Source organism: Chiloscyllium punctatum, unplaced genomic scaffold (genome assembly GCF_047496795.1).
Source record: "Chiloscyllium punctatum isolate Juve2018m unplaced genomic scaffold, sChiPun1.3 scaffold_57, whole genome shotgun sequence".
NCBI lineage: Eukaryota > Metazoa > Chordata > Chondrichthyes > Orectolobiformes > Hemiscylliidae > Chiloscyllium > Chiloscyllium punctatum.
In genome coordinates this window covers 1,835,464-1,849,925 of record NW_027309792.1, presented here as the reverse complement: position 1 = coordinate 1,849,925, position 14,462 = coordinate 1,835,464, and the positions used below count along the sequence as shown (strand labels likewise).

Here is a 14,462-nt window from a genome sequence, read left to right as displayed (position 1 = left end):
CAGTAGCTTTCTTTGGGACAGAATAGTTCAGGGAGAAAATAAGGTGTGTAAAAAAACAGGCAGTATATTTATCACTGGTGATTTTAATTTTCATGTAGATTGGGAAAATCAAGTTGCCTAAGGAAGTCAGAAGGACACTTTTCTAGAATCATATGTTCTACATCCAAATGGGAATCAAGCTATTTTGCGTCTGATAATATATACTGAGGAAGGTTTAATACATGATCACAAAGTAAAAATAAACTCTAAAGGTTACAGTGACCATAATATGATAGAAGTTAGCATTCATGTTAAGAGTAAGAAACTTGGGTTGAAAACAACTGTGCTATAAACTCGAAGAAGGTAGGCATTGTGCAGAGTTAACTGGAGTGGACTCAGAAAGAAGTTTAATAGAAAAGACAACTAATGAACAACTGCACACTTTTATGAAAATAGTTCATGACTCCCAGTTTCCTCAGTGAGGAAAAATGATTCCAGGAAGGGAATATCAAAGAATGATTAACCAAGGGAAAAAAAAACAGACAGAGTTGAAAGAAAAGTCATAAAAATGGAAAAGATTGTGAGAGAATCAATGTCTGGAAGGTATCAAAAAAAAAACTTAAATTTTGCTGCAAACAAAAAAACATTTATGACAGCAACAGACACACAATGCATGAAAATTGGTCCTATCCACTTAATGATTCAAATGGTTAAACAAGCTTTTGGAGAACACAAAGGACATCATCTGAAAATTGGTTGTGCACGGAGAGAAATTGTATTATTGATAGCCACTGCTCGGATGTTATGCATTTTCCACCAAAGATATTTAATTGTGATTACTTTCCCCAATAATTGCATACAAATTAAGTCTGCAAAGGCTGCCAATTGTTATAACACCACCTTCTTGTGGTCTGTATGAAAATAGAATCTCTGTTGTATACTATTTATTATAAGGGAACACTGTTCCAACTACATGACAGAAAGGATAGCTGGCTTGCTTAACTGTAAGTATAACCTGTCTAAACAATAACTTCTCAGGATTAGTGACAACTGACTGAATTTCTGAATCATACGGTGCATTCTTGTAGTGTGCAGAAAACTGAGAAAGAACTCCATTAGCAGCTAAAAGGGTGTAAACTACTCAATGTATAAAACATACAGGAAACAGTTTGCAGAAAAATTCACCATTGACACGTTTAATTGCTACCATTCAAACACCCAAACTTCAGAAATGTAGGCCATCATTTACCTAACTGTGCAAATGTCCAAATCAACTGGGTTTACAGAAGCCCCGAGAAATTCTAAAGGACTGTTGCAATTTCAGGGAGGTGGGGGGATGGAATGGTGGAGAAGAGAGACCAACTGAAAATGATATTACTTTGAAGAGAGTTAAAGTTTCAATCAACCTCTTCAATTGTTGGTCCACCAGAAGGGTCCTTTCTGACTTGTTCTGAGAATGGCCCTTCGGGCATACCTCCCTGGTAAAGTTTGGCAATGATGGGCTTGCATATTTTTTTTTCAAATCTTTCAACTGCTGCTCAAAGTCCTCCTTCTCTGCTGTTTGGTTTGCCTCCAGCCAGGAGATGGCCTGGTTACACTTTTCGATGACTTTGTTCTTATCTTCCTCACTGATCTTGCCTTTCGTTTTCTCTTCCTCCACTGAACTCTTCATGTTAAATGCGTACGACTCCAGGGAATTCTTGGCTGTAATTTTCTCACGCTGCATATCATCCTGACCTTTGTACCTCTCCGCTTCCTGCACTATCCTCTCGATCTCCTCCTTACTCAACCTGCCCTTGTTATTGGTGATGGTGATTTTGCTCTCTTTGCCAGTGCTCTTGTCCACAGCAGAGACATTCAAGATGCCATTTGCGTCAATATCAAAGGTGACCTCAATCTGTGGTACACCACGTGGCGCAGGAGGGATCCCACTGAGGTCAAATTTGCCCAAGAGAACTCCGGAGGAAAGGTCTCCTGGCCCACACTCCGCCACTCGACTTCCTCTTGCATAAGGTGGAGCCCGGAGACTGGGTACTTGTTAAGACCTGGAAGGCCGAAAAGCTCCAGCCGCGGTGGGAAGGACCGTTCCTGGTTCTGTTAACAACTGAAGCAGCTGTTCGGACGAAAGAAAAAGGGTGGGTCCACGCATCGAGGATAAAGGGGCCTGTTCCGTCTGAAGGAGAAAGTACTTGGACATGCGAGCAAGGGGACAAGCCGTTGGTGGTAAAACTGAAAAGACAGCAATAATGAACTCTACTTGGACTGTATTGGTGGGGATATTGATCAATTTACTCCTGTATGTGGGGGAGAGTGAGGGGAGATGTGACAAATGTCGACCTACAGTAAGACTTGGGATTCGAATCTACTCGGGATCATTTGTGTCCCATTCCTATGTGGACGATAGGTGTTACGATGTGAGTGCACGCCATGAATGTTGGGAGGATGGGAGACCCTATTATCAGGTATATAATAAAGGATACGGTGGCAAAGTCCGTGGATGCCCTAAAAATGACCACTGGGTGTGTGTTAACAAAGCTGGGCAGTGGGGCCTACCCTCCATGTTGCTCAAGGAACATGTGGACAGAGTCAGGGAGACCAGAGTACAGAATACTGTACGGAAGTTAGAGAAAGAGCAGGACCGTCAAAGGACGGTCGTTGTCTCCAAGGTGCCGTCTATATACAAGGAGGTAGAAGAGGAGATCAAACTTCCCGATGTAACACAGAACCTGTTTATTGATCTTACGTCTAGGATAGCCACCGTGTTAAATATTAGCAATTGCTGGGTTTGTGGGGGGCCGCATATGACTGAACAATGGCCGTGGTCTGGTCATAGCTTAGATATATGGGAGTTACATCAGTATAATTGGACACATGTCAACGAAAGAAAAGGACAAAGGTGGAGACTGACTAACAGCCCGGAAGGCCAGTTGTGTGTTGAAGGGAAAGGGAAGATTGAGGTGGGTATCAGCCCCTGTCAGAGTGTGTTGAATGCAACCACACAAGTCTGGTGGCCTAAGGATATCACATGGTACATTGCAAAACAGGAGAACCGCAATTGTGTGAGGCTGGGTGATGACTCTCGGTTTTGGAATTGTAGCGGCTCCGGCCCTTATGAGGGCATTCCTGGGGTAAAAGAGGTGTGGAATAAAGTTGCGAAACAGGGGGGGCCTGCTCCAGATGGCCTATTTTGGATATGCGGTAATCGGGCATACTCCAAACTGCCCATGGGATGGGCTGGGGTATGCTTCCTGGGTCTAATACGACCTGCGTTCTTCCTATTACCCCGGGAGGAAGGCGATGATTTGGGGATTAAACTCTTTGACTCCCTCCGTAGGTCACCAAGGGATATCCAAGTCGGTGATTGGGGGGATGAGTGGCCACCGGCCCGGATTATTGAATACTACGGGCCAGCTACATGGGCACCGGACCGATCATGGGGATATCGTACTCCTATCTATATGTTAAATCGAATTATCAGGCTCCAAGCAGTCGTAGAGGTTATTACTAACCGGACTGCCCTGGCCCTGGAGTTGCTGGCTAAGCAGCAGGATCAGATGAGGGCTGCTATATATCAAAACCGACTTGCCTTGGATTATCTGTTGGCCTCGGAGGGGGGTGTGTGCGGGAAGTTTAACCTGACTAACTGCTGTCTAGAAATTGACGATAATGGTAAAGCGGTTTTGAAAATTTCCGATGAAATTCGGAAATTGGCCCATGTGCCAGTACAATCTTGGCGTCCTCTTAGTGGCATCGGATGGTGGGATGGTCTCCTAGGTGGTAGCTGGTGGCGCATGGCGTTGCTGGTGGTTGGGGGGGGGCATGATTCTTCTTCTCGTACTACCCTGCCTAACCCCCTGTATTCAGTTTTTAATTCAGAAAAATATTTCCCGACTCCAGGCAGTGGTGGTTCCACAACATGGGACGCGTGAACTTAAAGTGATGTTGCTGCGAAAGACCAAGGATTTCCCGGGCCCTTGAGGAGGGGGGGCTATATTGGTCAGGCACATCTTAAAGAAAGAAAAGGGTGGAATTGTGAGAGGTAATTTCGGTTTAAACTTTAAGATGTGCCTGGACCACAGACTGATCTATAATAAAAGACAAAACTTTTGTTTCTTTTCTAAAACATTTTGTATACTCAAAAGTAGAATAGTTTAAATTGTGCAGAATGCTGACAATTTGTGAGCAGAGTAAAAACAAACAGGCCCTTGATTGATGAAACCATTAACACAGGCAGGGAAGAATGAGGCCTTGACTGATAATACTGCAGGGTGAGAGAAACAACTTTGGAGACTCTGAAGACTTTGTGATAAGGGTGCAAATCAAAGAATAATGATGTTTTTAAGAATGTGAACCTCATGGCTCGTTAGAGCCAGGGAGGGGAGGGTCTGGAGACATTTGTTGCAGACTTTGTGATAAGGGTGTAAATCGAAGAATAATGATGTTTTTAAGAATGTGAACCTCATGGCTTGTTAGAGCCAAGGAGGGGAGGGATTTGTACTGTATATAATGAGAAACTTTGTAAGCGTCAGCGCGCCTTTTACTCAGAAGGGTGCCCGACTCTGCAGACTTGCTAATAAAACTTTGTTTTCCTGAATTTGTCTAGAGCGATTATTAAGAAGCGATTTTCGTTTCTAACACTCGCCCTCTGTTTCAGCCCCTCTGTTTCAGCCCCTCTGTTTCAGCTCCTCTGTTTCAGCCCCTCTGTTTCTCGCCCTCTGTTTCAGCCCCTCTGTTTCAGCCCCTCTGTTTCTCGCCCTGTGTTTCAGCCCCTCTGTTTCTCGCCCTCTGTTCTGCCCCTATGTTTCTCGCCCTCTGTTTCAGCCCCTCTGTTTCTCGCCCTCTGTTTCAGCCCCTCTGTTTCAGCCCCTCTGTTTCTCGCCTTTTGTTTCTGCCCGTCTGTTTCTCGCCCTCTGTTTCAGCCCCTCTGTTTCGCGCCCTCTGTTTCAGCCCCGCTGATTCAGCCCCTATGTTTCAGCTCCTCTGTTTCAGCCCCTCTGTTTCAGCCGCTCTGTTTCTCTCCCTATGTTTCAGCCCATCTGATTCTCGCCCTCTGTTTCAGCCCCTCTGATTCTCGCCCTCTGTTTCAGCCCCTCTGAGTCAGCCCCTCTGTTTCAGCCCCTCTGATTCAGCCCTTCTGATTCAGCCCCTCTGTTTCTCGCCCTCTGTTTCAGCCCCTCTGTTTCGCGCTCTCTGTTTCAGCCCCTCTGTTTCTCACCCTCTGTTTCAGCACCTCTGATTCAGCCCCTCTGATTCAGCCCCTCTGTTTCAGCCGCACTGATTCAGCCGCTCTGATTCAGCCCCTCTGTTTCTCGCCCTCTCTTTCAGCCCCTCTGTTTCAGCCCCTCTGTTTCAGCTCCTCTGTTTCAGCCCCTCTGTTTCTCGCCCCCTGTTTCAGCCCCTCTGTTTCTCGCCCTCTGTTTCAGCCCATCTGTTTCAGCCCCTCTGTTTCAGCCCCTCTGTTTCTCGCCCTCAGTTTCAGCCCCTCTGTTTCTTGCCCTCTGTTTCAGCCCCTCTGTTTCTCGCCCTCTGTTTCAGCCCCTCTGTTTCAGCCACTCTGTTTCTCGCCCTCTGTTTCTGCCCCTCTGTTTCTCGCCCTCTGTTCCAGCCCTGCTGTTTCTCGCCCTCTGTTTAAGCCCCGCTGATTCAGCCCCTCTGTTTCAGCCCCTCTGAATTAGCCCCTCTGATTCAGACCCTCTTTTTCAGCCCCTCTGTTTCAGCCCCTCTGTTTCAGCCCCTCTGTTTCTCGCCCTCTGTTTCAGCCCCTTGGTTTTTCGCCCTCTGTTTCAGCCCCTCTGATTCAGCCCCTCTGCTTCAGCCCCTCTGATTCAGCCCCTCTGATTCAGCCCCTCTTATTCAGCCCCTCTGTTTCTCGCCCTCTGTTTCAGCCCCTCTGTTTCAGCCCCTCTGTTTCAGCCCCTCTGTTTCTCACCCTCTGTTTCAGCCCCTCTGATTCAGCCCCTCTGATTCAGCCCCTCTGATTCAGCCCCTCTGTTTCCCGCCCCTCTGTTTCAGCCCCTCTGTTTCAGCCCCTCTGTTTCAGCCCCTCTGATTCAGCCCCTCTGTTTCAGCCCCTCTGTTTCTCCCCCTCTGTTACAGCCCCTCTGTTTCAGCCCCTCTGTTTCAGCCACTCTGTTTCAGCCCGTCTGTTTCAGCCCCTCTGTTTCTCGCCCTCTGTTTCAGCCCCTCTGTTTCTCGCCCTCTGTTTCAGCCACTCTGTTTCTCGCCCTCTGTTTCAGCCCCTCTGTTTCTCACCCTCTGTTTCAGCCCCTCTGATTCAGCCCCTCTGTTTCTCGCTCTATGTTTCAGCCCCACTGTTTCTCGCCCTCTGTTTCAGCCCCTCTGTTTCTCGCCCTCTGTTTCAGCCCCTCTGTTTCAGCCACTCTGTTTCAGCCCCTCAGTTTCTCGCCCTCTGTTTCAGCCCCTCTGTTTCTCGCCCTCTGTTTCAGCCCCTCTGTTTCAGCCCCTCTGTTTCTCGCCCTCTGTTTCTGCCCCTCTGTTTCTCGCCCTCTGTTTCAGCCCTCTGTTTCTCGCCGTCTGTTTCAGCCCCGCTGATTCAGCCCCTCTGTTTCAGCCCCTCTGAATCAGCCACTCTGATTCAGCCCCTCTGTTTCAGCCCCTCTGTTTCAGCCCCTCTGTTTCTCGCCCACTCTTTCAGCCCCTCTGTTTCTCGCCAATTGTTTCAGCCACTCTGTTTCTCGCCCTCTATTTCAGACCCTCTGATTCAGCCCCTCTGTTTCAGCCCCTCTGATTCAGCCCCTCTGTTTCTCGCCCTCTGTTTCAGCCCCTCTGTTTCAGCCCCTCTGTTTCTCACCCACTGTTTCAGCCCCTCTGATTCAGCCCCTCTGATTCAGCACCTCTGATTCAGCCCCTCTTATTCAGCCCCTCTGTTTCCCGCCCCTCTGTTTCAGCCCCTCTGTTTCTCGCCCTCTGTTTCAGCCACTCTGTTTCTCACCCTCTATTTCAGACCCTCTGATTCAGCCCCTCTGTTTCAGCCCCTCTGATTCAGCCCCTCTGTTTCTCGCCCTCTGTTTCAGCCCCTCTGTTTCAGCCCCTCTGTTTCTCACCCACTGTTTCAGCGCCTCTGATTCAGCACCTCTGATTCAGCACCTCTGATTCAGCCCCTCTTATTCAGCCCCTCTGTTTCCCGCCCCTCTGTTTCAGCCCCTCTGTTTCTCGCCCTCTGTTTCAACCCCTCTGTTTCAGCCCCTCTGTTTCAGCCCTTCTGTTTCAGCCCCTCTGTTTCTCGCCCTCTGTTTCAGCCCCTCTGTTTCTCGCCCTCTGTTTCAGCCCCTCTGATTCAGCCCCTCTGATTCAGCCCCTCTGTTTCAGCCCCTCTGTTTCAGCCCCTCTGTTTCTCGCCCTCTGTTTCTCACCCTCTGTTTCTCGCCCTCTGTTTCAGCCCCTCTGTTTCTCGCCCTCTGTATCAGCCCCTCTGTTTCTCGCCCTCTGCTTCAGCCCCTCTGTTTCTCGCCCTCTGTTTCAGCCCCTCTGTTTTAGCCCCTCTGTTTCAGCCCCTCTGTTTCAGCCCCACTGTTTCAGCCCCTCTGTTTCACGCCCTCTTTGTCAGCCCCTCAGTTTCAGCCACTCTGTTTCAGCCCCTCTTATTCTCGCCCTCTGTTTCAGCCCCTCTGATTCAGCCCCTCTGTTTCTCGCCCTCTGTTTCAACCCCTCTGTTTCAGCCCGTCTGATTCAGCCCGTCTGATTCAGCCCCTCTGTTTCAGCCCCTTTGTTTCTCACCCTCTGTTTCAGCCCCTCTGTTTTTCGCCCTCTGTATCAGACCCTCTTTTTCAGCCCCTCTGTTTCAGCCACTCTGTTTCAGCCCCTCTGTTTCTCGCCCTCTGTTTCTCGCCCTCTGTTTCAGCCCCTCTGTTTCTCGCCCTCTGATTCAGCCCCTCTGTTTCAGCCCCTCTGTTTCTCGCCCTCTGTTTCTGCCCCTCTGTTTCTCGCCCTCTGTTTCATCCCCTCTGTTTCTCGCCCTCTGTTTCAGCCCCGCTGATTCAGCCCCTCTGTTTCAGCCCCTCTGTATCAGCCCCTCTGTTTCTCGCCCTCTGTTTCAGCCCCTCTGTTTCTCACCCTCTGTTTCAGCCCCTCTGATTCAGCCCCTCTGTTTCAGCCCCTCTGTTTCTCGCCCTCTGTTTCAGCCCCTCTGTTTCTCGCCCTCTGTTTCACCCCTCTGATTTAGCCCCTCTGTTTCTGCCCCTCTGTTTCAGCCCCTCTCATTCTCGCTCTCTGTTTCAGCCCCTCTGTTTCGCGCTCTCTGTTTCAGCCCCTCTGTTTCAGCCCCTCTGTTTCTCACCCTCTGTTTATGCCCCTCTGTTTCTCACCCTCTGTTTCAGCCCCTCTGTTTCTCGCCCTCTGTTTCAGCCCCTCTGATTCAGCCCCTCTGATTCAGCCCCTCTGTTTTAGCCCCTGTGTTTCTGCCCCTCTGTTTCAGCCCCTCTGTTTTAGCCCCTCTGTTTCAGCCCCTCTGTTCAGCCCCTCTGTTTCTCGCGCTCTGTTTCAGCCCCTCTGTTTCTCGCCCTCTGTTTCTTCCCCTCTGTTTCTCGCCCTCTGTTTCAGGCTTCTGTTTCTCGCCCTCTGTTTCAGCCCCTCTGTTTCAGCCCCTCTGTTTCAGCCCCTCTGTTTCTCGCCCTCTGTTTCAGCTCCTCTGTTTCTCGCCCTCTTTTTCAGCCCCTCTGTTTCTCGCCCTCTGTTTCAGCCCCTCTGTTTCAGCCCCTCTGATTCAGCCCCTCTGATTCAGCCCCTCTGTTTCTTGCTCTCTGTTTCAGCCCCTCTGTTTCAGCCCTTCTGTTTCAGCCCCTCTGTTTCACCCCTCTGTTTCTCGCCCTCTGTTTCAGCCCCTCTGTTTCTCGCCCTCTGTTTCAGCCCCTCTGTTTCAGCCCCTCTGTTTCAGCCCCTCTGTTTCTCGCCCTCTGTTTCAGCCCCTCTGTTTCTCGCCCTGTGTTTCATCCCCTCCGATTTAGCCCCTCTGTTTCAGCCCTTCTGTTTCGGCCCCACTGTTTCTCGCCCTCTGTTTCAGCCACTCTGTTTCGCGCTCTGTGTTTCAGCCGCTCGGTTTCTTGCCCTTTGTTTCAGCCCCTCTGTTTCAGCCCCTCTGTTTCAGCCCCTCTGTTTCAGCCCCTCTGTTTCTCGCCCTCTGTTTCAGCCCTTCTGTTTCTCGCCCTCTGTTTCAGCCCCTCTGTTTCTCGCCCCCTGTTTCAGCCCCTCTGTTTCTCGCCCTCTGTTTCAGCCCATCTGTTTCAGCCCCTCTGTTTCAGCCCCTCTGTTTCTCGCCCTCAGTTTCAGCCCCTCTGTTTCTTGCCCTCTGTTTCAGCCCCTCTGTTTCTCGCCCTCTGTTTCAGCCCCTCTGTTTCAGCCACTCTGTTTCTCGCCCTCTGTTTCTGCCCCTCTGTTTCTCGCCCTCTGTTCCAGCCCTGCTGTTTCTCGCCCTCTGTTTAAGCCCCGCTGATTCAGCCCCTCTGTTTCAGCCCCTCTGAATTAGCCCCTCTGATTCAGACCCTCTTTTTCAGCCCCTCTGTTTCAGCCCCTCTGTTTCAGCCCCTCTGTTTCTCGCCCTCTGTTTCAGCCCCTTGGTTTTTCGCCCTCTGTTTCAGCCCCTCTGATTCAGCCCCTCTGCTTCAGCCCCTCTGATTCAGCCCCTCTGATTCAGCCCCTCTTATTCAGCCCCTCTGTTTCTCGCCCTCTGTTTCAGCCCCTCTGTTTCAGCCCCTCTGTTTCAGCCCCTCTGTTTCTCACCCTCTGTTTCAGCCCCTCTGATTCAGCCCCTCTGATTCAGCCCCTCTGATTCAGCCCCTCTGTTTCCCGCCCCTCTGTTTCAGCCCCTCTGTTTCAGCCCCTCTGTTTCAGCCCCTCTGATTCAGCCCCTCTGTTTCAGCCCCTCTGTTTCTCCCCCTCTGTTACAGCCCCTCTGTTTCAGCCCCTCTGTTTCAGCCACTCTGTTTCAGCCCGTCTGTTTCAGCCCCTCTGTTTCTCGCCCTCTGTTTCAGCCCCTCTGTTTCTCGCCCTCTGTTTCAGCCACTCTGTTTCTCGCCCTCTGTTTCAGCCCCTCTGTTTCTCACCCTCTGTTTCAGCCCCTCTGATTCAGCCCCTCTGTTTCTCGCTCTATGTTTCAGCCCCACTGTTTCTCGCCCTCTGTTTCAGCCCCTCTGTTTCTCGCCCTCTGTTTCAGCCCCTCTGTTTCAGCCACTCTGTTTCAGCCCCTCAGTTTCTCGCCCTCTGTTTCAGCCCCTCTGTTTCTCGCCCTCTGTTTCAGCCCCTCTGTTTCAGCCCCTCTGTTTCTCGCCCTCTGTTTCTGCCCCTCTGTTTCTCGCCCTCTGTTTCAGCCCTCTGTTTCTCGCCGTCTGTTTCAGCCCCGCTGATTCAGCCCCTCTGTTTCAGCCCCTCTGAATCAGCCACTCTGATTCAGCCCCTCTGTTTCAGCCCCTCTGTTTCAGCCCCTCTGTTTCTCGCCCACTCTTTCAGCCCCTCTGTTTCTCGCCAATTGTTTCAGCCACTCTGTTTCTCGCCCTCTATTTCAGACCCTCTGATTCAGCCCCTCTGTTTCAGCCCCTCTGATTCAGCCCCTCTGTTTCTCGCCCTCTGTTTCAGCCCCTCTGTTTCAGCCCCTCTGTTTCTCACCCACTGTTTCAGCCCCTCTGATTCAGCCCCTCTGATTCAGCACCTCTGATTCAGCCCCTCTTATTCAGCCCCTCTGTTTCCCGCCCCTCTGTTTCAGCCCCTCTGTTTCTCGCCCTCTGTTTCAGCCACTCTGTTTCTCACCCTCTATTTCAGACCCTCTGATTCAGCCCCTCTGTTTCAGCCCCTCTGATTCAGCCCCTCTGTTTCTCGCCCTCTGTTTCAGCCCCTCTGTTTCAGCCCCTCTGTTTCTCACCCACTGTTTCAGCGCCTCTGATTCAGCACCTCTGATTCAGCACCTCTGATTCAGCCCCTCTTATTCAGCCCCTCTGTTTCCCGCCCCTCTGTTTCAGCCCCTCTGTTTCTCGCCCTCTGTTTCAACCCCTCTGTTTCAGCCCCTCTGTTTCAGCCCTTCTGTTTCAGCCCCTCTGTTTCTCGCCCTCTGTTTCAGCCCCTCTGTTTCTCGCCCTCTGTTTCAGCCCCTCTGATTCAGCCCCTCTGATTCAGCCCCTCTGTTTCAGCCCCTCTGTTTCAGCCCCTCTGTTTCTCGCCCTCTGTTTCTCACCCTCTGTTTCTCGCCCTCTGTTTCAGCCCCTCTGTTTCTCGCCCTCTGTATCAGCCCCTCTGTTTCTCGCCCTCTGCTTCAGCCCCTCTGTTTCTCGCCCTCTGTTTCAGCCCCTCTGTTTTAGCCCCTCTGTTTCAGCCCCTCTGTTTCAGCCCCACTGTTTCAGCCCCTCTGTTTCACGCCCTCTTTGTCAGCCCCTCAGTTTCAGCCACTCTGTTTCAGCCCCTCTTATTCTCGCCCTCTGTTTCAGCCCCTCTGATTCAGCCCCTCTGTTTCTCGCCCTCTGTTTCAACCCCTCTGTTTCAGCCCGTCTGATTCAGCCCGTCTGATTCAGCCCCTCTGTTTCAGCCCCTTTGTTTCTCACCCTCTGTTTCAGCCCCTCTGTTTTTCGCCCTCTGTATCAGACCCTCTTTTTCAGCCCCTCTGTTTCAGCCACTCTGTTTCAGCCCCTCTGTTTCTCGCCCTCTGTTTCTCGCCCTCTGTTTCAGCCCCTCTGTTTCTCGCCCTCTGATTCAGCCCCTCTGTTTCAGCCCCTCTGTTTCTCGCCCTCTGTTTCTGCCCCTCTGTTTCTCGCCCTCTGTTTCATCCCCTCTGTTTCTCGCCCTCTGTTTCAGCCCCGCTGATTCAGCCCCTCTGTTTCAGCCCCTCTGTATCAGCCCCTCTGTTTCTCGCCCTCTGTTTCAGCCCCTCTGTTTCTCACCCTCTGTTTCAGCCCCTCTGATTCAGCCCCTCTGTTTCAGCCCCTCTGTTTCTCGCCCTCTGTTTCAGCCCCTCTGTTTCTCGCCCTCTGTTTCACCCCTCTGATTTAGCCCCTCTGTTTCTGCCCCTCTGTTTCAGCCCCTCTCATTCTCGCTCTCTGTTTCAGCCCCTCTGTTTCGCGCTCTCTGTTTCAGCCCCTCTGTTTCAGCCCCTCTGTTTCTCACCCTCTGTTTATGCCCCTCTGTTTCTCACCCTCTGTTTCAGCCCCTCTGTTTCTCGCCCTCTGTTTCAGCCCCTCTGATTCAGCCCCTCTGATTCAGCCCCTCTGTTTTAGCCCCTGTGTTTCTGCCCCTCTGTTTCAGCCCCTCTGTTTTAGCCCCTCTGTTTCAGCCCCTCTGTTCAGCCCCTCTGTTTCTCGCGCTCTGTTTCAGCCCCTCTGTTTCTCGCCCTCTGTTTCTTCCCCTCTGTTTCTCGCCCTCTGTTTCAGGCTTCTGTTTCTCGCCCTCTGTTTCAGCCCCTCTGTTTCAGCCCCTCTGTTTCAGCCCCTCTGTTTCTCGCCCTCTGTTTCAGCTCCTCTGTTTCTCGCCCTCTTTTTCAGCCCCTCTGTTTCTCGCCCTCTGTTTCAGCCCCTCTGTTTCAGCCCCTCTGATTCAGCCCCTCTGATTCAGCCCCTCTGTTTCTTGCTCTCTGTTTCAGCCCCTCTGTTTCAGCCCTTCTGTTTCAGCCCCTCTGTTTCACCCCTCTGTTTCTCGCCCTCTGTTTCAGCCCCTCTGTTTCTCGCCCTCTGTTTCAGCCCCTCTGTTTCAGCCCCTCTGTTTCAGCCCCTCTGTTTCTCGCCCTCTGTTTCAGCCCCTCTGTTTCTCGCCCTGTGTTTCATCCCCTCCGATTTAGCCCCTCTGTTTCAGCCCTTCTGTTTCGGCCCCACTGTTTCTCGCCCTCTGTTTCAGCCACTCTGTTTCGCGCTCTGTGTTTCAGCCGCTCGGTTTCTTGCCCTTTGTTTCAGCCCCTCTGTTTCAGCCCCTCTGTTTCAGCCCCTCTGTTTCAGCCCCTCTGTTTCTCGCCCTCTGTTTCAGCCCTTCTGTTTCTCGCCCTCTGTTTCAGCCCCTCTGTTTCTCGCCCTCTGGTTCAGCCCCTCTGATTCAGCACCTCTGTTTCAGCCCCTCTGATTCAGCCCCTCTGTTTCAGCCCCTCTGTTTCAGCCCCTCTGTTTCATTCCCTCTGTTTCTCGCCCTCTGTTTCAGCCCCACTGTTTCTCGCCCTCTGTTTCAGCCCCTCTGTTTCTCGCCCTCTGTTTCAGCCCCTCTGTTTCAGCCCCTCTGTTTCTCGCCCTCTGTTTCAGCCCCACTTTTTCTCGCCCTCTGTTTCAGCCCCTCTGTTTCAGCCCCTCTGTTTCTCGCCCTCTGTTTCTGCCCCTCTGTTTCTCGCCCTCTGTTTCAGCCCTCTGTTTCTCGTCGTCTGTTTCAGCCCTGCGGATTCAGCCCCTCTGTTTCAGCCCCTCTGAATCAGCCCCTCTGATTCAGCCCCTCTGTTTCAGCCCCTCTGTTTCAGCCCCTCTGTTTCTCACCCACTCTTTCAGCCCCTCCGTTTCTCGCCCTCTGTTTCAGCCACTCTGTTTCTCGCCCTCTGTTTCAGCCCCTCTCATTCAGCCCCTCTTATTCAGCCCCTCTGATTCAGCCCCTCTGATTCAGCCCCTCTGTTTCTCGCCCTCTGTTTCAGCACCTCTGTTTCTGCCCCTCTGTTTCACACCCTCTGGTTCAGCCCCTCTGATTCAGCCCCTCAGATTCAGCCCCTCTGATTCAGCCCCTCTTATTCAGCCCCTCTGTTTCCCGCCCCTCTGTTTCAGCCCCTCTGTTTCTCGCCCTCTGTCTCAGCCCCTCTGTTTCAGCCTCTCTGTTTCAGCCCCTCTGTTTCTCGCCCTCTGTTTCAGCCCCTCTGTTTCTCGCCCTCTGTTTCAGCCCCTCTGTGTCTCGCCCTCTGCTTCAGCCCCTCTGTTTCTCGCCCTCTGTTTCAGCCCCTCTGATTCAGCCCCTCTGTTTCAGCCCCTCTGTTTCAGCCCCACTGTTTCAACCCCTCTGTTTCACGCCCTCTTTGTCAGCCCCTCAGTTTCAGCCACTCTGTTTCAGCCCCTCTGTTTCTCGCCCTCTGTTTATGCCCCTCTGATTCAGCCCCTCTGTTACTCTCCCTCTGTTTCAGCCCCTCTGTTTCAGCCCGTCTCATTCAGCCCGTCTGATTCAGCCTCTCTGTTTCTCGACCTCTGTTTCAGCCCCTCTGTTTCAGCCCCTCTGTTTCAGCCCCTCTGTTTCTCGCCCTCTGTTTCTCACCCTCTGTTTCTCGCCCTCTGTTTCAGCCCCTCTGTTTTTCGCCCTCTGTTTCAGCCCCTCTGTTTCTCGCCCTCTGTATCAGACCCTCTGTTTCAGCCCCTCTGTTTCAGCCCCTCTGTTTCAGCCCCTCTGTTTCTCGCCCTCTGTTTCTCGCCCTCTGTTTCAGCCCCTCTGTTTCTCGTCCTCTGATTCAGCCCCTCTGTTTCGCGCGCTGTTTCAGCCCCTCTGTTTCAGCCGCTCTGTTTCTCGCCCTCTGATTCAGCCCCTCTGTTTCTCGCCCTCTG

General features: G+C 51.9%; 1 pseudogene; it reads right to left on the bottom strand.

Moving 5' to 3' along the window:
• Positions 1-1,292: 1,292 nt before the first annotated feature.
• Positions 1,293-2,852, bottom strand: LOC140471392 (heat shock 70 kDa protein-like; annotated as a pseudogene).
• Positions 2,853-14,462: the final 11,610 nt, after the last annotated feature.